The 22,833-nt window shown below is 38.7% G+C and overlaps 1 long non-coding RNA gene across 1 annotated transcript in view; it reads right to left on the reverse strand.

The window, feature by feature from the left end:
* Window positions 1-22,317, reverse strand: part of LOC121105556 — an 80,348-nt gene extending 58,031 nt beyond the window's left edge. The window contains exon 1 of the long non-coding RNA XR_005838161.1: window positions 22,123-22,317. This is a non-coding gene — a long non-coding RNA (uncharacterized LOC121105556). The remainder of the gene's footprint in view (window positions 1-22,122) is intronic.
* Between the last annotated feature and the right edge of the window lie 516 nt (window positions 22,318-22,833).

Here is a 22,833-nt window from a genome sequence, read left to right on the forward strand (position 1 = left end):
ACTTGCCCCTCCACCACTCCAGGATTCCCTCAGTGCCCATCAAACTAGCCTAAATGGAATAGTTATAAATAAACAAACAAATAAGCAAGAAGAAATGTAATTGCTATACATCTTCAATGCAATACTCAGCACTCTTTCCTACTGTATTCATGTCTTACTACATCTGAAATTATTTGCTAAGTACATAGCAATCAATGAGATCATTTATCCCCAATCTCAACTAAACATGCTATATTTTAAGAATTAATATCTAGCTTTGTATTTTCAGGCAAAAGATCAAGTTTTATTTGTCTATTTTAGGTTATTCTCCAAAATCACAGTCAGCATTATCTGACAGTTATAGTTTATAGAAATCCAACCTAATAAAAAAAATTAACTAAAACTTCAATCCTACAGCTTGGTAGTCATCAGACCATAGCCAATAAACCAAAGGGTGCATAGCTTCTCACTGACCAAAAGCTTCTTCAGTGTTCATGCATGTACATTGCCACCTACAGTGTTTGGTTACAATTTGCACCAGTCTGTCTACCCCTATCCTGCAACAAGGCCAAATATTGAGTAAAAGAAAGTGAAATTAAGAGCAACAATATTTCCCCATATATTCAGTCCCCTTCCATGAACTAGAATACTCTCTGGTCCAGACCCACCATCCCAAGGACACTAAATAATTTTAGGTGAAATAATGTCAAAGATAAAAGGAACACAGATTCTCTGGGTTGGAAGGCAATTTAAATCATCAAATCCAGGGGTGCCTGGGTGGCTCAGATGGTTAAGCACCTGCCTTTGTCTCAGGTTGTGATCTCCAGGTCCTGTGATGGAGCCCCATATCATATTGGGCTCCCTGCTCGGCGGGGAGTCTGCTTCTCCCTCTCTCTCTGCCTCTCCCACTGCTTGTGATCTCTCTGTCTCTCTTTGTCTAACAAATAAATAAAATCTTTTTTAAAAAAATCATCAAGTCCAATCATCCATCCAACAGTGTACACTATTCCAGCCTTTTCTTTAATGCAACTTGCAGATTTTCCATAACTGAGAATATATAATTACATATATGCTGAGAAAATTTGTTTGCAAATGATCGTTTTAGCATTGAAGAAGGGATGGCTAATTGGACTGGTCAGACCTGACAGTCACTGACATTGATTAACATTTCTGATATTCATGTTTTACTGGGGCTACCATGCCTAAAGGCAAGAAGTTGGCCCCTCACTTCCTATCATGTTTCCCACTACCCATGTCCAGCTCTGTGGTTTATTGCCTATTTGCCCGTGACTGAATGATTAAGCGAGGTTAGAACCATAATACAAAACCTATATCCAATTCAATGGTTAGGGGGTAGGGAGTCCCTCATAAAATTCCTGATCCAAGCCTTGTTCCCCCATCCAGTTTGGAAGAAAGCGACAAAAGCAATACTATTCACATTTGGGTAATAAGCCTTTTGTGTACACCACAAAATTAAAAAAAAAGAAAAAAAAAGAAGGAGAGGCAGGAGGTACCATGAACTCCTAACATCCACATTGTAATAGACATTTCTCAAGGTGTCAATAATGGGATGATAATGCCCCTGCCCTCAAATAATGTACACACTACGTGAGGTATAAACATCACAGCTGATATGAGAAAACCGTATCCTGGATACAGTAGTCAGCTTTCCCTGAAATCCTGATGAGATAGAACATTTGATCCAAATCCGGAAAGATGTGTAGATACTCCAGGTGAATAAGAAGAGAAAGGACAATCCAGGTCAAAGAGACAGCATGAGCTAAGGTAGAGAGGCATAAACCAGGAGACAAGGGAAAATACTTCTTTTTACCTGTATGTGCTACCACACACTCTTACTTATGACATAAAAACTGAGGACAAACTGATTCTGTTTACAGAACAGACTACAAAGTCATTCACCTTGAGTGTAAAAAACTAACAAATATTACAGGGTGGGGACAATAAGTAGGAAAAAGGTTAAATAGAATAATTTTCCCATTTTTTTTTTTATCAGGAGTCACTAGATAGGGCTCCTAAGATATCAAGCCATTTCCAGGTTACTGAAGGTCTTTTTATCTATTTCTGGAACTTTATACATGCTTGAACCTCTCCTCCCATTGTCCTTTCCTCCATGCTTCCCACATCTTAATGCATCCTTCCATCACAGTTTAGTTATCACCTCTCTCATGAAGGCTTCTTTGATCCCAGGTGTGTATTACATACACATACACACACACACACACACACACACACACACAGAGTGTTCACAGCTCCCTGAACTTCCTCAAGCCAATATGTATTACTGTGTTTTGGAACTGTCTGTTAGATATCTATCTCCCTACTGAAGCTGTAAGGTCCATGGGGGAAGCAACCTTATCCCTCTTGTTGTATACCCAGAGACCAACACATAGCTTGGCCCACAGTAGGAACCTAAAAATATTTGTGGACTTTTTCTTTTTTTAAAGATTTATTTATTTATTTATTTATTTATTTATTTATTTGATAGAGCGTGCACACAAAGGGGAGGGGCAGAGGAAAAGAGAACCTTAGGCAGCCTCTGCGCTGAGCATGGAGCCCAGTGCGGGGCTTGATCCCACTACCCTGAGATCAGGGCCCTGGGATCACAACCCTGAGATCTTGACCTGAGCCAAAACCAAGAGTCGGCCACCAACCTACTGCACCACCCAGGCACCCCAAATATTTGTGGACTTAACTGTTAATCATTTAGTTAGATAATTAATGTTCCAAGCAGACAGTCTTTAGGTAGAATATTTAATTATTTTAATTAATATAAATACAAATACATATTAATTACATGTTATGCTTTCAATAGCCAGGAAACTATAAAATTCCCAATACAACTTTCTACTAGAAATGATTTCGATATCAGTGAAATAGACTGAACCAGAGCTAAAGTATGCATTTTAACAGATAAAAATACTTATTAATAGGGGCACCTGGGTGGCACAGCGGTTAAGAGTCTGCCTTCGGCTAAGGGCGCGATCCCGGCGTTATGGGATCGAGCCCCACATCACGCTCCTCCGCTATGAGCCTGCTTCTTCCTCTCCCACTCCCCCTGCTTGTGTTCCCTCTCTCGCTGGCTGTCTCTATCTCTGTCGAATAAATAAATAAAATCTTAAAAAAAAATACTTATTAATAGAAATTTTGCATAGCTTTGAATATCTGATATCCAGTTGAAGCATACCTGCAAGATGTTCCAGATGTTTATAGATGGAGTCTTCTCTGACTGGTCAGTATTACATGGATGCCTATACCATCAACTGTCAAATATTTTTAGTCATCCCTACATGCACATAAATGAAAAACACAGATGAGTCCATCTCACAGAATTACTTATGAGTAATACTATGAAGTGCTTCAAATCCCATCATTGATCTTAATTTCAGTGCTTTGCAAACTGTATGCAGTGACTCCTGGGAGTTATGGATACACTGTTGAGAGATGGAAAAGTTCAGCTGCCTTTCTCCTACCCTCAACCCCCTCTCAGAGCAGCTCAATCACTACAGAACTTCACCCTCCTGTCCCACTCATCTCCTTCGCAGAGAACTAAGAACAAAACTGTTTCTTTTCTATTCCTTCCCTCATTAGATTAGGAAAGAGATTCTGAGCTGTATGAGTGTGAGTGTGAGTGTGCGGGCATGCGGAAAAGTGTAACAAGAGCTGCTTACTCCACAAGGTTGGTTACAATCTAGAACTTTTCAAAGCACCCATTTAAACATTCACAGATGCAAATAACTATTAACTAGCTATTAATTATCTGCCTTTATTATGCTGAATAAGGCTGGCTACACTCATTCCCTGTTGGAAATCGTTAAGACACATTTTCTCATTTTGTATCAATCTGCTTTCTAGCCTACAGAAATCAAACAAAATTAATAATTCTGTGTTATCTAAATTTGGAAGCCTTAATCTATTACTTTTCCATACTGAAGACCACTGCCTTAGAGAAAAAAAAATACTCAGTAAGTTGAAATGCTAATCATATATTCCATTTCAGACAAAAGAAATGTTCTCATTTGGAGTCCTATGAAACTCTGAGGCCCCAAGAGTCTTTTCATTACAGTGGGGCAGAAAACAACCTACAGCAAGATCACCCTCATATCAGCTGCTAAGTCTGGTTTGAGTTTTTCTTACTTCATTTTGTTCTTAATAATCTCACCCAGTTATCTCCATTTTTATCGTATTTATTGAAGAAGACCTTTGTCTGTCTACCTAGTATATTTTTCCTTTGGGGAATCACTTTCTCCATAGTAATCTGCTTTGGTTCAATGATTCGGGTGAGGCTGACCCAGCCCTAGAAAAAACATACACCCCAAGCCAGGAATATCAAAAATGTGAAACTTCTGTGAAAGCTTTCTACAAAGGCACTCTAGGTTCCTGTAAGACCATTAACTTAAAGACCATGTGACCGGAGCTGCAGGGGCTATGTTTCTCACTCTGCAGAGAGAGTGTGCCTGAGAATGCAGCTAACACGGACAATGCAGACCTGAGAGATATAAGACATAGTGCAGACTGTGTTCAACAGTGAGTCAGTGAGAACTAGTGTCAACAGACAGAGATGTTTTTTATAAAATACCTTGCAAGTGCCACTTTGGTGTTTTGAAATCTGTAAAAGGAAGTTTTCTTCTCTTGTCGAGGGTACAATTTTATGTTTCAGAATTGGAAGATAACACATTAGCCATCCGTAGTGACTATGTAAACATGCAATGAGAAAAGGGGAAATAAATGCCTTTCTTAACACAGAGAAAGGGGTGCTTGGGTGGGTTCATCCAAGAAATATAATACCTACTTAAAGTTTTTTTCTATGCATTAGCGAAATCACGACTTGCAGTCATTCCCTTTCCTTCGTTACCAGTTACATTGCCATTCCACCCAGAAAATTCTTAGGCCTTCCCGGAGACAGTTTAAACTGGGATGATGCCAAATGTGTAAAATAGCAAGCAGTCTAGCAAATCTGAGAGGTGAGCAACCTAGCAGAGAGCATAACGAAGTGAAACACTGAAGTAAAGGCTTGAACAAGGCTTTTGTGAAAAAGCACAGAGCCCGGCACAAAATAGATATTCACTGTCCCATCTCTATTTTACTTAGTTTCTAAGGAATCACTCATTTACGGTCTAGATTTATTCTTCCCTGATTGCTAATATTTTATTGCCATTTCTGAAAGCACCTGATGAGCAGGAGGTCTTTGTCCATAAATTCTAGAGTAAATGCCAAAGAATCAGTGTTAAGAAACAAGGTCACACACCTAACATAGCAGAATTACCTGGGTGGTTTATCTTCTGAGCCAGATCTGGGTCTGCCCTCTGTGACACGTGCACTGTCTGCTGAATCACATTCTACTTTCATTTGGGTAAGGGACCAGAAGACCGCCGATGAGGGCAGACAGAACATGTTGGAGAGGTAGAAAGGCCTTGGACTCTAGATAGGAGATCAATCAGCACACCTAAATCTGCAGCGGGGACTCAGGTAAGAAGTGTTCATGAGCCCAACTGTAAACTCTCCTGCATCCCTCCACCATATACTAAAGGGCTTGTGGAAAGAAAAGAAGAAGCAATAATTCAGCAGCCAGCAAAAGCAAAGCAGACAGCAGGAAGAAAAAGAAAAAAAAAAAGAGTCCATAAATTCACAATTCCTATTGTGATCAAACTTAAGAAAACTCTGGGCTCCAAAAATTCTTGAACTTGTCGAATCTGAGTGTGATAAAACATGCTATTTCTCGTCTTTGACCTTACAACCTTGTCCCTTTCTGGTTTGAACGGCAGTGTCATTGAGCCGTCTGCCACAGACATGCACAATTAAATCATTCCTTAAGAGCCATTAGCAAGGCAAAAACAATTGTTACCAAGGTTAATTTCTTTAGTAACCTTTACATTTATTTTAGACATAAGTCACCAAGTATATATCAATAATTATTTGATTTGTGGATGTTTCTGACAAAAGAGAAAACAAGAACCGTCTTCCAAGATACATGATGATAAATGAAATACAAGACCAAAGGATGATTGGAATATTCCTTCTCATCCTGAATAGCACAACTTAAAAGTCATCGATTCTCATGGCCAGGACACTACTGCCATAATTTCCAAAAAAACTTTAAACTCCTCAATCACGATATCACTCTTATTTGATGCAGAGAAGTGAAAGAACACATAAAGCAAACAAACATGCCAGTGTCGCAGAGTAAACTAATGAACAGAGACATTTAAACAGCATCACAGGTTTTCATCATGGAAAACCAAAATAATTAGCAGTTTTCACTGAAAACGCTTCCTACTTCTTTTACAAATCATTAAACAGAGGCACTTTTGCCACGAAATTACTGTGCAATACTATTTCTCTTTCATAATGTTCTCTTTTTTCTTTTTGCTGTTTCAAAATAATGGCATAACAAGTCATTAACACTTGAAACCTCACATAACTTTTTCACAATTTAAATTCAGTATGGGCACACTCGTGTTTATAAAGGAAAGGGACAAAGTAAGGTGGACCAAAGGCATAATGCTGAGGGAAAGTGTGGGATGATTAGAAAGATCACCCTCCAAAGAACTTCGTTGGACTCTTAACCCAACTCCTTTTACACCTGTCCCACCTTAAGATGTGTTAACCGATTTTTGGCAAATCTCCTGAAGTGAAGTCACCTTACGTTGTGTGTTACACACTACTGACAGTCTCTACATTTTTCTTTCTCTTTAGATGTCTATTTAAGTCTGAACAAGTTATTAAAAGTTAAATCATAACTGCAAATTTCAGTATCACCAAGCCATAGCCTTTCAGCAATTACAAACAGGATAAGCACCCTTGTCTCTTAATTTCAGAGATTAAGCAAAACTACTCATTTAGTTTAATGGGATCAAGAGCAGATCCATGATCTGATGGTAGAAATCAAAGCTGATATTACCTTAAGCATTTTTTACCTCTTTTAAGCAGCACCACCAGACGAACAAAACATTACCATACTTTATTGTGATTGATGTGTGGTAATTGTCATTGAGGCTATAGCCCAAAATATAATGCATAAATTACCAGAATATCAGATCTGTGGTCCCCCCTAGGAGTATCTACTGAAAAACAACAAGAATGGACATTGAGGGGGAAAAAACAAACACAAAAAACACAAAAAGAACAAAATCCCAAAAGTGAAAGCAGTCTTGATTTTAATGGAATCCAAATCTGCCCTCTCACTGTACCACTATTGCCATTACCCCGGTACTTCAGACCCTCGTTACACATAACTGACTTATCCCAAGGGCTTCTTAATTGGTTTTCCAGGCTTCTCTACATCCAGCCTTGCTCCTACTACCACTCTCAATCCCTTCTGCATACAATAGTCAATAATATTGTAATAACATTATACGGTGACTACACTCATTGCAGTAAGCACTGAGGAATATATAGAATCAATATATTGTACACCTGAAACTAATATAAGATTATTTTAATTATACTTCAATTTAAACAAATCATTTTTGAAAACAGATTGTCTTACCACTGCCCATTCCCTGAATCCTCTCTTTAGAATGAGAGAGAAAGAGAAAGAGAAAATACTAAATAGAATGGGCAAATGTGTAGGATTTTATGGCATGTAGTTTTGCATTCAGAGTCTCCGCTCTGGCTCCACCTTATTATTCAAACCTTATTTTCTACTCATACTAGAGTTGTCTTTTTATTGTTTACTTTGTTGCACTGTATATATTTTGCAATTTGCTTGGAATCCTTTTGGGAATGTGATTGGGTACGACTTTATTAAATAATTATTCATTTAGGTCTAACTCCAAGCTACCCATTCTGTGAAACTTGCTTATTCTCCTCCAGGGAGCTAGTCACACCCCTTTATGCTACTGTATCATTTCACAGTTGCCTCTGTTCAAGCCCTTAACCATAATGTTGTAATTAAATATTGGTTCCATTTTTAACATTTTAAAATTTGTGTCTAACTTAAAAAATCAATTATACACATAATTACATGCATAATCAATTAAATACCATATTATACTACATACCAATTACATATACTATGCTATTTCAATTGTCATAACTAGGAAAGGGTCAGGTCTGACGCCAAAGTTTGTATCTTATCATACAGTACTTTTTATAAGCAAAATCATCCATAATTTAATGGAGAAATTTCCCAGATTCCTAATGCCAAATAAGGCTGGATCTAAAAGAATAAGTAATTAATAATTCATGCCCAATCACATTCCCAAAAGGATTCCAAGCAAATTGCAAGATGTCCTCAATTGTCTCAATAATTTCTCCATGATCAAAAGAAATTATCACAAAAAAATTATTCTTTTCAATTATAAGATATATCAAGCAGTCTAAAATGCTAAAAATAGGGGTACCTGGGTGGCTCACTCAGTTAAGCATCTGCCTTCAGCTCAGGTCATAATCCCAGGGTCCTAGGATGGAGCCCTGCATGGAGCTCCCTGCTCAGCGGGGAGCCTGCTTCTCCCTCTCCCTCTGCCTGCTGCTCCCCCTGCTTGTGTTTTCTCTCTCTCTCTCTCTCTCTCTGTCAAATAAATAAAATCTTAAAATAAATAAATAAAATGCTAAAAATATCAGGGTAGGGTATGTCTTAAAATTGAAGAAATACAGAAATCACTTAAATAATTACAAGTGTGCATGTCTACAAAGAAGTACAGAGAGTTATGAAGGCACAGAAAGAGGAGGGACCAGGAGGGTATCCCTGTGAATGTAACATCTAGGTTGAAACCTAAGCACCTGTAAGGGAAACTAGTATTGGGGGTGTTGGCCGCATAGAAAAGTGCACCCTTAGCAGAGTCAATGACAATTACACAAAAGGCATTAACAGCAGCGGCTAAGCCAGAGCTTCCAGACGAGGAGACCAAAGTAGAAAATTGTCAGCACACTTGTATCTGAGTACACTAATCCCTGAGGGACCCCTCAGTACTATTTAAGCAGATTTGGAGATGAGACTCAGAGCTGTGGAAACGTGGTTATTCACTGGGCTATTCAGATGAGATCAGTTATATTCAAGCGCTGGTGAATCCTGAGACCCAGGGTTCCATAAAGGTGTATGGAGGGGCGCCTGGGTGGCAGAGTCATTGGGCGTCTGCCTTCGGCTCAGGGCGTGATCCCGGCGTTATGGGATCGAGCCCCACATCAGGCTCCTCCGCTATGAGCCTGCTTCTTCCTCTCCCACTCCCCGTGCTTGTGTTCCCTCTCTCGCTGGCTGTCTCTATCTCTGTCAAATAAATAAATAAGTAAATCTTTAAAAAAAAAAAGTGTATGGACCCTCACCATTATATTCCAAGACTAAAAGGAGGTTACTCCAGGCTCTTAGCAGAGAATCTCAGTTTTTAAGATGGCAAGACTTGGTTCTTGGGACGGAAAAGATCACCTCCATGTCCATAGGTGGAAATTTTAATCCTGGAAAGTTCCTTAGGTTAGACATGTCCATTTTAAACTGTATTATTTTATGGTGACCGGATATCAGCCAAAATTGCTTTAGGCATTCCAGCTTTACTGTTTGAAATCCTTTTATACAAACTTATACCTGTTTTCCTTAAAACATATAATAGTTTTCCCCAAACCACAGATGTTCAAGAGCAGAAAAATCGTTGTGGCAAAATTTATAGACAATAAATTAAAGCCACAGGAAAAGTACAGTTTAGGGAAACGACGTCATCACTAAAGCTGTGAGAAGTCAAAATAAATAAATAAAAAGATGATAGTTAGAAATAAAAAAATAAAAACCTTATATTTGTAAAACAAAATTACAAAAACAGCGTGCTAAATAAAGATATTAACCATGCATTTTACACATCTAAATTAGGAATGATAGGTATTGTACCCTTGCATGCTGTCGGTTTTCAGAATCTCCCTCTCCCCATCTCTTTTCTTCAATATTAATGACATGTTTATAAATTAACTTAGTTTTCTACATCTAAATGACCATGGTCCCTTCAATTCTATGACTCAGAACTGACTCCCATATCCCCACCACCAGCCCTGGTCTCTCCAGGTTCCCAAGACCTAGGGGCTCAGCTCACTGAAGCCTCAACCAAGTAGCTTCCCTTCCTCCTAGAGGCTACTGGGGAATTTTTTCCAAGGCCCAGTATTTCTACCAGCTATCTTTCAGTGTCTATCTCAGTTGTTATAAAAATTTGTTCTTTCTCCATCATTAGCTTTACTTCTCTTTTTAATATTCCCAACTCCCAGTTGCCTTTTTTCTAATTATCCCAAGAATTATTACTCACAATTCACATACAACGAAATCCAAAATCTTTTAGTCGCCAGAAGGAGCTACAAAGTAACTCCATCTGATCTCAAATTTTTACATTGGGATCTAATGTTTGGGGAGATATTGTTGTATTTCAATCTTGCTATATGCTTGCTATGCAGGTATTAAATATATGTCAAATTAAACATTCCTGGCAAAATTCTTCCTACACATCCCCACCCTTGGCTTTTTCCATTTTCATTTAGAAAAAGACATTGATGTCTCAGGCTCTGAGAAAGAAAATTTAAAAATTTTAGGAGATAAAATTATGGTAATATAAAAGAAAAAAGTATCATTAGATGTGGGGGTCCAGATTTCAAATCTATAGTAGATCTGTTAATCTACTATGCAAACTATATTCCAAAAAGATTTAAGTGCTTAATAACATTTGTTCAACCTCATCACACAAAATAAGACTCAATACTGCAAAAACTTTAATATAAATCAGAAAAATAGAACAAAATATTTGATGAATGTATCTGAGCTTAAAAAACTTCTTAGATGTCCTCTCTAAAATCTTGACAGTCTATTTTTTTCAGTCTTGACAAGGAGTCCATAAAATTTAAGAAGTTATTTACAAATATAGAAAATAAATTTCACTTCAGTTGATTTACATTATAATGTCTAATATAATTTGTGTATAAAATATTCTTCTATCATTTCACAGTAAATATAAAGATATAAAAACCAGGAGGAAGCTTGAAGGCAAGCAAAGTTGTAGAAATTAATTCCAAGTATGTTCTAATAACAGACATAAAAAAAGAAAATGAAAGTTATGTTAACTTGGAATGTCAAGGGTTCATAGTAACCCTACTAAACTTATTAAATTGTCCACACATCTAAAGCTGTAACATACTTCACACTTCTCTCTACTCTCACCAATTAAAAAAAACAACACTCTTTTTATTTTTTTAAAGATTTTATTTATTTATTTGACAGAGAGAGAGAGACAGCCAGCGAGAGAGGGAACACAGGCAGTGGGAGTGGGAGAAGAAGAAGCAGGCTCCTAGCGGAGGAGCCTGATGTGGGGCTCGATCCCAGGACTCTGGGATCACACCCTGAGCCAAAGGCAGACACTTAACGACTGAGCCACCCAGGCGCCCCAACAACACTCTTTTTAAACACACTTTTTAAAATCCTTTCTTTTTTCCAAACTAGTTTAGGAAATGATGATACAATGCTTCAAATCACCTAAATCATAATTACTAAATCAGTCCTCTCTGAAAATAAATCTCCTTTGTCTACTTGTCAAAATCTATCTGTTTTCAATTTAGGGTGATACTTCCCAGAGAAATGAAAGAACATTCATCCAATTCCTTTACACTCTAAATAGGACATCTGCTTTTAAAAATAACAGCGAATATAGAGAACAAACAGATGACTACCAGAGGGGAGGTGGGTGAAGGGATGAGTGAAATAGGTGATGGGAACTCAGAGTACACTTATCTTAATGAGCACTGAATAATGCATAGAATTGTTCAATCACTGAAATCAATATAACACTGTATGTTAGCTATAGTGGAATTCAAATTTAATTAATTAATTAATTAAAGTCAACCACTTGGAGTAAAATAATAGTAACAGTGAAAATTTAATACCATAAAAAATGAGGATGAAACAAATCAAAGAGAAATTGGTACTTAACACCAATAAAAAGTTATCTTTTTGCACCTCTATTCAAGGTTGTTTATTTGACTAGGTTTTGTTTATTTTTGTGGGTTTGTTTCTTTATTTTTTAGGAAATATAGAAAACCACCAGACCAAGTTCTAGAAACATCTCCTACCCGCACACCCCTACAAGACTGGGAAGCAAGTTTTAATAGATTTCCCGGGCCCATTCTACAAGGATTATTACATTTCTCCCTAATACTCTTTCAACAGAAAACTTCAAAAATACAACATTTTTATCCTCTTGTTAAAATCAGCCACCTCCTTCTTTTTGAAACTGAATTCTTGTCTTACACTTTTCTGATTGTCCTGCTTCCGGGCTAACCCCCATCCCTCAGGGCCTAGACAACCTGCACTGACTCTTCTCCCCACCTCCCTCCCCTTAGAGGCAGGTGTTTTCTCAAAGCTTTCCCACTCCATTCCAGTCGTCAGTTTAATCCACTGTCATACCTCAACTCCCACTTTTCTATGCAGATATTTCCTAAATCTGTGTCTTCAGCTCGTGATCTCTTTACTGAGCATGAGGTGTCTTCCTGTCCACCCTGTAGAGTTTTCTGCCTCGATATTACCCTCTCACCTGAAGCCAAATAAAATTTTCACCTTCCCCTCAAAACTAGATTCTCCTTCTAACTTCTCTTTTTCTGCTCATACTAGCTCATTTTTCATTTGTTTTCCCCATCAAGGCTCAAAGTTCATTCTCCTTTGCCTGCATCTTCTCTGCCACTTCCCCAATCCAAGCTGTCATCAACTTCTTTCAGTTCGTCCTTCGAGAGTTCTCACATCTATAAGCTTCTTCTCATTTCCACACCACCATGTCAATTAGGCTCTCATCGTTAATAACTAAACCGCTTCAATAACCTCCAACTTGATCTCTTTTATTTTAGTTTTTCACATACTATTATCAATCCTGCTCTCCACTGTAAAAAAACCTCCCTAAAGGGGCACCTGACTGGCTCAGTCAGTGAGCATGCAACTCGATCTAAGGGTCATGAGTTTAAGCCCCATGTTGGGCATGGAGCCTTCTTAAAAAAGAAATGAAATGAAATGAAATGAACCTCTCTAAAAAGTCACCATGATTTCTCTCTTTGGATTTCCAAGCTTCCCTTCCCAATACTTTCCAACAGGAGAAAGTACCTACTTCATTCCTATTGTCTCATCCCAAATGTGTTAATCCATCCTATTTGGTCCCCCTGGAAAGCCCTTCCCACACCCCTTATCTACATTCTGTACATCTTTCAAGAGTCAGCTCAGATGTCTGCTCCTCCATGGCTTTTTCTCAGAATGCAGTGACTTTTCCTTCTCAGAACATATTACATTAATAGTCTGCCCAACTCCTGGGGCAGTTTAGAATGGTAAAACAGAAAACACTCAACTACACACCAAAGCACCCCAGTCTAAGCACAACTCTGCTATTAATCCATCTTTGGACCCCCATTACAAAGTCACTTTACTTCTCCAAACTTTGGGTTCTCACCTTAAAAAAAACAAAGAAGGAAGGACTAAAAGAGATCTCAGCTTTAAAGATGTAATGACTGATCTGCCTTATAATGCCTTAACGTTAGATTGAACTGAACCTTTACAATAAAACTTGTCTCCAGAAGCTGACTCTAAGTTCTTTAGAGTAAAAGAATTTTTCCTACTTCTTGGTGCCACAGTGCCTAATATCATACTTTGCATTCTATAGGCCCCTGAGAAATATTTTGCTGATTTCTGACTAAGAAACCTGTTGTAGGTACTATGCTTTCTGAATTAAGAGTCCAAACTAGAACTCAGGGCCTTTGATGCCCAGCTCTGAGTTTGATCCTCTAAGTTTGCTAAGCCATCAAGGAACAATTCTCACAAATTTTTAGAAGAGCAATTATAAATAACTAAAATCAAGATTAGAATTAAGACTTAGGGAGCATCTGGGTGGCTCAGTTGGTTAAGTGGTTGACTCTTGATTTCGGTTCAGGTCATGATCTCAGAGTCCAGAGATCTGTGTTCAGCAGGGAGTCTGCTTGGGATTCTCTCTCCCCCTGCCCCTCCCCCTGCTCACATGCACACTCTCTCTCTCTTTCTCAGATAAATAAGTAAATCTTTAAAAAAAAAAAAAAAAGAATTAAGACTTAGACCCTAGGACCCCATTGTAGGAAGACTGAATTTTAACCTGATTGTCCGCCACTTAATCATATAAATTAACTTCTGATGTGGTTTTCCTACTTGAAAAATAGGGACTGAAAACTACCTACCAAGCTTATTAAGAAAAAGCAATCTGTAAATGATAAAATATTGGAAATGCAAGGTTATTATTATTGTCTAATAAATCCAAAAAATAATAAACCCAGCCAGTCTGCTAGCAAAGGATATTTGGTTGTGCTCATTCGTCATTAATGAAATCACCTGAAGGTGCATATTTCTAAACAAAGGAATTTTGCTCTAAAGAAAAGAATATAGGTACAAGCTTCCAAATGGAGTAGATTTTCTATAAAAACAGAATAAAAAGATCATACTTGAAGCCAGGAAAACTTGAATTTTCACACTCTTCTCAGATACAAACGCTAACATTTTTGTGCTTTTTAATTTTTGCCAAGGCAACCAAATCATTGATTTTGGAAAGACAACTGTATAACATGGTTAAAAAAATCAATTTGTTCTAAGTGACTATTTATTTTTTCCCCCTCAAAGGAATTACATGCATGGGTTATTTCATGACATGTAAGAAAACATCTTTCATTTTTATGATGTATATGGTACCACTTGTGACTTTGGTGCTCATGTCTTAAAGACTATAACTTGCTCATAAAAATAAATCAGATGTTTCTGCAGAGCCGTGTAATGCTGCTGCCGTCTGCTTACCCCCAGTACCTAATGAGGCATGAGACAGGTTCTGAGAACAATCAAGTTGTTGACTTTCCTCTGGCCAATAAGAACAACAGAAAAGTATTAGAGTCTATATTCATCTATATCATTGAAGAAATGGACATGGGGGAAACAAAAGGTCTTCAATATTAAAATGCCTGAGAGTGGTTTCTATAACAAGACAAAAGTAAGTGATGATGAACAAGAAGGAATAAGGGCAATCTATCAACAGCGTCAGGACAAGGAGCAGAATCGGTGCCAGCGGCGGCTAAAGATGCTGTCCTCATCTCTCTGTAACCTGCTTAGTCATCAAAATGGACCTTTTTTGTGAACATAGAACAGAGAACAGACTTAACAAAGACTGACTCTTAACAGAGGGCACAAAAAAGAGAGAAATCCTGTTACGCAAATAACTCTAGCTTTGTAAATGTCTTCTTAAAAATTAAAACCCCTCGGGGCACCTGGCTGGCTCAGTCGGTAAAGCATGTGACTCTTGCTCTCGGGGTTGTAAGTTCAAGCCCCACGTTGGGTGTACAGATTACTTAAAAATAAAATCTGGAAAAAAATAATGAAAACACCTAAAGCTTGGTTTTACAAGGAAAATGTTAACTCTGGAAGGAGTAACATTTTTACGGTGTAGTAACTTAAAATACACTGATAATTTTAGAGTATTTAAGAGGAATGTGAAACTGCTCTGGTAAAACTTTCACATGTTTCTATTGAAAACCATCACCGATTAGCAAGCTTCCTGATAAAGCAGACCCGAACCCTTCCAGGTCTTCAGCAGCAGCTATAGAAGAGCAAATGAGGAGGGGCTGCCACCCTGGCTGACAGCCCAAGCCAACTCACAAAAGTGCTCACTGACCATCTCACAAATTCTGGATCCTGTTCTGCAGCAAAGGAAAAAAGTCAGGTAGGTGAGGAGGCCATATAGTTTCACAAACATTTGATTTATTCACAAACATTTGATTTATTATAGTTGCAGCCCTGCTAGTGGAAGAAAGAGGCTTACACAGTCTTAGTTCTCTCAAATACACAGATGCAGTATATCCCTCTATTTACCCCTCAAGTGCTTTTTTATACACCTCCCACCATCACTCCAGTCTTTAAGAGAGAGAGAGTTCACAAAATCTCTCATAGCACCACTCCTTGTTACTTTTATTCCTCTGGTGAGTTTTTACTTACTAAAATATTAATGTGATTAAGTGTCATAGATACTGCAGAACATTTGTCTAAACTGATTGCACCAATTTAACTCCCACCAGTAATATGAGAGTTACGGTTGCTTCGTGTCCTTGTTAAAAGCACTCTTCATAATTCTAGCCATTCTGCTATCTGTGTCATGGCATCTTTATTGTGTCTCATCTCACTGGTGACCGACAATGGTCGGCACCTGTCTATAGGCTTCTTGGCCTTTGGTATATCCATATTTGTGAAATGCCCATTCAAGCCTTTGCCCACTTTTTATTGAACTGCTTGCCCTTTTTTTTGAACTGCTTGTCTTTTACTTACAGATTTCCAGGAGTTACTTCCATATTCTATGTTTGATATATGCATTACAAATATCCTCTCTCAGTCTAAGATTTGCATTTTCACTCTCTTAATGGTGTCTTTCAGTAACCAGAAGTTCTTGATATTGATGAAGTCAGGTTTATCAACTATTCCCTTTATGAATTATGCTTTGTATATCCTGTTTAAGAAGTGTTTCACTACCTCTAGGTCATGAATACATTCTTCTATATTTTATTCTAGAAGCTTTACTTTTTTTCTTTTTAGATTTAGTCCTATCAACCAATTCGAACCATAATTTGTGTACAGTGTGAGCTAGGGAAGAAGGTTCATATTTTTTCCCCATAGAGAGCCAATTGATTTAGCATTAGTTATTGAAAAGACTTTCTTTTTCCCAATGAATTTCAATGATTTGCTCACAATAAAATAGCTAAGCATATGTATGTGTTTCTGTTTCTTAGACTCTCTTTTGTCCCATCGGTACTCTTTGGAAAAAGTCCAAAATAGGCAGAGAATAAGAAGCAGAATCTGTTTGGTAATATCAACTACGGATAAACCTATCGTATAACCTAGCCATTCCACTCCCTTCTTATTATACACCCAGGAGAAATGAGTACATACGTCCCCCAAAAAGATATGCACAAAGATGTTCATCACATCTTTATTCATAACGGTCAAAAACCAGAACAAATCTAAATATCTATCAAGAGCAGAATGGGCAAATAAATTGTGCTATATCCATACAATGAATAGCAATTTACAAAGCTGCACAGCAGATGCATATTACTGTGTAGCAATAAAAAAAGAATAAGCTTATTGCTATGGACAGCAATATGGAAAACCTTACAGACATATAACAAAACAAGCCAGACACAAGAGTACATACATGATTCCTTTAGATAGAAGTTCAAAAACAGGCAAAAGTAACCTATGGTAATAAAGTCAAAATAGTGATTACCTCTAGGGCAAGCAAGAGGGGATTGACAGGAAAGGAGCATGAGGAAGCTTTTTAAAGGATCTGGAAATATTCTCTCTTGATTTGATGGTTACGTGTTCTACAGCCGGAGAAAAATTCATCAAGATGTAAATTTAAAATCTGAGCATTTCACTATATGTTACTGTCTTAGTTTCCATCACTGCCCTAACAAACAATCACAAATTTAAAACGTTGTAGTTTTATATGTCAAATATTTCTTTATACCATGTTAGCAGTGGAATGTAATACCTCTGGATTTAGAAGCATTAGAGATAATTAGATAATACAAATGTATTATCTCACAGTTCCATAGGTAAGAAGTCCAAATTGGCTCAACTGGCTTCTCTGTTCCAGGTTTCACAGGACCAAAATCAAAACATTAGCAAGCTAGGCTCTTATTAGGAAGGTCTAGGAAGAATCCTCTTCCAAGTTCATTCAGGTTGTTGGCAGAACCCGGTTCCTTGCTATTTTAGGACTGAAGTCCCCATTTCTCTGCCAGCTATCAGCTAGGGGCTATCCTTAGCTCTTGAGGCCTCCTTCCATCTTTGCACAAGGCCCCTGCATCTCAGAGCCAGGGACAATATATCAGATCCTTCCCATGGGTGGAATCTGACTTCACCTACAGCATCTCCTCTGTTTTCCTCTTCGGCCACATCTCTCTGACTCTTCTACCTTCTTTTTTGCTTTAAAGGACTCATGTGATTATATGGGGTTTACCTGGGTAATCCAATATAATCTCCTTATTTTAAGATCCATAACCTTAATTACATCTGCAAAATCCTTTACGACATGTAATGTAACATATTAAACAGGATCTAGGGATTAAAGTATGGATATCTTTGGAAAGAAGGGCATTATTTGAATAGCCAGTTATCTCTAATAATTTTTTAATATAGTAGCATGAAAAGAGAGGTCACTCACTGAAGAAACTGCGCCTATGCAGATCACCTTTACCTAGACTTCTATCCCATTTGGTCTTATTCCAATTATGTCCTTGACCCACTTCATGTTTCTGGCCTTAAAAAAGTCGAATATTCATACATAACCTACTCCTCCTTATTTCATCTGTATCATCAAATATATTACTGATCAAGGCATATGCTTCTAAATCCAGAGGTATTACATTCCACTGCTAACATGGTATAAAGAAATATTTGACATATAAAACTACATTTGTTTTATCCACCAATTCCTTCAACCAAACACATTTTTTTCTTTTTTTTTTTTCCTTTTTTTAATAAACTCTATCCCCAACATGGGGCTCAAACTCACAACCCAGAGATCGAGAGTCACATGCTGTACCAACTGAATCACCCAAGTGCCCCCCAAATACATTTTATATGCTTCATCATTGACTCAATTTATCACATTTCCCTCTAGTCAATTCTGTTGGTCGGACGGCACATCTTCACACATTAAAAGAAGTTACTTGCAATATTGGTTTACTCACTCCAGTTTAATTCAAAACTCATCCTTACAACTATTATTTTTACTTGAAGATTTATGGAGGAAAAAAAAAATCACCCAAACTACTTGGTAATTTATGCAGATGTGCTGTCAAAATCTGATGTACTTTCAACTTCCAAAGCACGTATGTTCTTGTGCTGCTTTCCACATAATCCAGCATCAAATAGACGTCAGTAATTTTGACTTGATTGCACTATAATTATTCAAATATCCTTAATTTTATGCTCTGGCCTAATTTCCATATCCGTTGTTATCATTAAAAATGATTATTATAGATAATGTACCTAAAGTACTTCCATTAATTGGAAAATGTAATTCTTGAACAATAATAGTCATAACAAAAACAACTCAATATAAAGGCCACGAGGGCAATGTAGTTGTACTTATTATCAACATAAATCATGATTGAGTGCCATAATCTCAGCCCTTAGTGGTCCCCTTCCAACTTGGCATGATCACTCCGCAGTGGATAGAACCACAGATTGACCAGTGACCATATCAGTACACCAAGACATCCTTCCTGACCCCCCACAAGTAAGGCAAACTCTCAGGTGGAGATCAATGTCTTAAAAACACCCACTTCTGCTGAAGCAGGGATTTGCTTATTGCAGCTGCTCAGCAGGGCTCTGCACCTCTTATCAATCACAGAGGAGAAGCAACATTTCCTGCCCTCCGCAGGAAACAGAATCTCTAGCTGAGACTTATCAGCAGGAATTATAGCAGTTATGCCAGATAAGAAAAGAATTCAGGGTCAAGGAGAAAAGGAACAGGTGAGAAAAGGAAGGCAAAAGAGAAGAACAGAGTCCAGATAAGGAATTAGAGACTATCTTTATCATAGACCCGTTCGCAGCACATCACAGGAGGTTTTAGCAGGAAGCTTCTATGGGGATTGGAGAATCTTTGACTATTAAGCATAAAAAAACACCAGAAATATAGTGCACCTTATAGGAAAAGAAGCTTTAAATAGAAGGTGGTATAAAAAATCTTTAAATGCTAAACATTTTATTAACTTTGATTTTCACTAAGAGCTCATTTATTTCTCTGAACAGAACAGCAGCCAAAACGTGAACCAAGAATCTGTTGTTATAAAATTGGAATATATCTAGTGAAAGATTATCAAATTACTTTTGTTTAATTCTAGCTTAAATTTTAGGGTAATTTAACAATTGGATTAAATCATTAGCAAACTTCTGAAAGCCTAGAGAATATTGTGACAGTACCCAAACTCTAAGGAAGCAGAAACTGAATAATGCCTGTCTTCCAAAGTGAAAAAAATGCCAGCAAAAATGAGTATATGGGCATATTATAAGTTTAGAATTGTCAGTCCACCAGTTTATTAAACTTAATTTTTTTATTGTCTCATTCTTCTTCTATGAAAAAGGTAGGTAGATCTTTTTTCTAAAAAAAATTAACATTTTACATTACCTAAAAAAGAAAAAGTTATATAAAAACCTATCATGAAGGCCAAATGATAAGGTAAAACAAGAAATTGTGCCAAAGCTCTGCTCCCCAGCTCTGCCAGTGATTAAAGTAAAGATAACACTACTACCAGCTCAGAATAAATGACGATAATATGCTATAAACTTTGAGCTGTGTGGAAGAAAGCAATTTCAGATCTAGCCAGGAAGAATAAAAATATTATTTTTTAAAAGGGAGATGTATGTGAATTACAGTAGAAGAGTTAAAAAATAATCTTAACTCCAATTGGTCAAACACAATATGCAATTCTACCTGTCAGTGAAATCTGAGTCAGTACTACTATGTTGTACCCAGTGCTCATAACACACTCTTCTACAACCCACAATAACCCCCAGGTGTTGAATATAGTCGACACAGTGACTTCACAACCCATATATCACAAAGGGAAAAAAATGTCCTATAGCTATGAGACAATCCACAAAGATGTCAGAAAATCTTAGAGAACCTAACCACCCCGTCAGGGAGGTAGGATTTACAGTTAGGAACACCTGCTCCCCTGCTCCCCTCTCCCTATCACTACTAAAATGAAAAAGCAAATAAAAGACAGAATGACAGAAAGGTAGAAGAAAAAAAAACAAAAGAACAAAAACGCTTCCAAGGTTATAATAAAGGGAGTTTTCCTCACTTGGTTAATAAAAAAGAATACCTTGCCAAGTTTCTACTGCTCATTTTATCATTTAATTTCACACAAAGCAGACCTTAACTTTGCATAAATTCTGTAATTTCTAGCCTACAGCTGCAAAAAATAGGACCCCCTGCCAAACATCAGCCCACAAAAGTCGGATTTGCCTGAGTGTCAGCATGAACAACACAGTTGAAGGTTAATATTTAATCTGGCCTCTTCTCTGATCCCTAAAATCATGTGGATAAGGTGAAGATACTTTGAAATTGCTGAAAGCAAGATTTCATTCACCATGAAACAGAAGTTATGTTGGAAGAAGGGGAAATGAGGAAGCCATGAAAAATTTGTTGAAGGCGGAATAAATTTTTTGTACCAGCAACATATTAAAAGGCCAACTGACTTGAGAGCATAAAGAATCTACTTTAATCTTGCCTTTTCATAGGAACAAGCCCTTCAGAGATTTCATTTCCTAGGTGTTTATGCTGAGCTACCTAGAAACAACCAAAGGAAGAGGGAAGGCCAGATAAAAAGACAAGTCAAGGAGATGCCTTGCCAGCTCATTTCAACCTCAAACGTTTGATTTGCTCTAAAAAGGCGTCTGAATACATCTGTTGTCCTTGTAAATATTTATGTATACTAATCCATTTCTTCACAGATCTGTTCCTTCGTCAATTCTGCAACTTTTCCTGCGTCTCCCTACCAGGAGAGGTTTCCTCACTTCTTTTCTGGAGGGTTTCAATGCCTGATTGTCACTCTTAGCATTTCGTCACAAAACTACACAGTAGCTAAATCTGTTTACAACAATTCTACGCATTGCAACGACCAGCCCCTTTAACTGAATATTATGACTGTTTCTGCACAAAACATGCTCAATACAAACTAGAGCATCAAGATGTGGCGCCCAGGTCGTGACGTCATCGACATGGCGGCACCGGTCGCTCTGACTTCGGTCCCCCTCAGGAGTAGACCAGTTAGCAACTCTCCATGGATAAGGCACCACTGTGAAAATCCCAGAACCCAGGGGTGAGGGTGAAGCAAGGCCCTGGACCACAGGGACAAAGAAGGCGCGCTGGAAGCGGCTACCCTCTGTCGGCCTCGCCCCTCGCCCACGCGAGCACCGCGCCAAACTCAGACGGCTTTCCTGGGCCTGCAGTTTCTCCAGCGGGAAAGTGAAAGCCTCAGGCGGACATGCAGCTGCCCCAGTGTTGAGAGGCGTTTCCCGGGAGTTCCAGTTGGTTGCACCTCACAGGAATCACTGGGGAAATCTGTGGAGCTGGGCCACCGAGTATCCGCCCCAAAATGGAGAAGCGCGAGACCTACCGCATCCGGCGTTCAGATCTGAGACTGCGTTGCTCCTCCCAGCAGCGACCAAGCGGAGATCCCAGCGAGTGGCTCAGGACATCTGCAGAGCCGTGGCGGTGGACCAGTCTGGCCAGGGTACTTGGTGGGCAGTTCCGCCCGGCTCAGGTCACCAGCCACTGAACTGTGCCTGCACGGAGTCCGTCCTGCTCCCTGTCTGGGCAAGCCACCAAATTTGAAGCTCCACCTACCGCTGCGTAAAGCCTCCAGTCCGACCCTGCCAGGAAGTCTGGCGAGAAAACCCAGGCAACTGTGGTAGCGCGTCCTACAGCAGTGCTTGCGGCTAGTTACACCCAGAGAGCCCAGGCAGCAGATCTGTCCCTCCGCAGAGCCAAGACGATGGACCTGTCTGGCCGGGGAGTTGGTGGACAGTTCAGACTGATTCAGGTCACTAGCCTGAGAGCATTACTAGAGGTAGAGCCGGTTTTATAACCCGCGAGAGGCAGGAAACCAAATTTGCAGCCCCACCTAACTGCTAAATATAGGGTTCAGTCCCGCGAGACTAGACAGGGAAGCCTAATCAGAGCATCCCTGGCTGCACGAGAGCTTAGTCTACAGCCCCACCCAGCAGCAGAGCCCAGCCTAAGCCTGGCGCAATTGCTGAATGCAACCTACAGCCTCTCCCAGGCAGGAAGCGTGGCCAGTGACCACATCCAATCGTGAAGCATATCC

Source organism: Ursus maritimus, unplaced genomic scaffold (assembly GCF_017311325.1).
Source record: "Ursus maritimus isolate PB19 unplaced genomic scaffold, ASM1731132v1 scaffold_1, whole genome shotgun sequence".
Taxonomy (NCBI): Eukaryota; Metazoa; Chordata; class Mammalia; order Carnivora; family Ursidae; genus Ursus; species Ursus maritimus.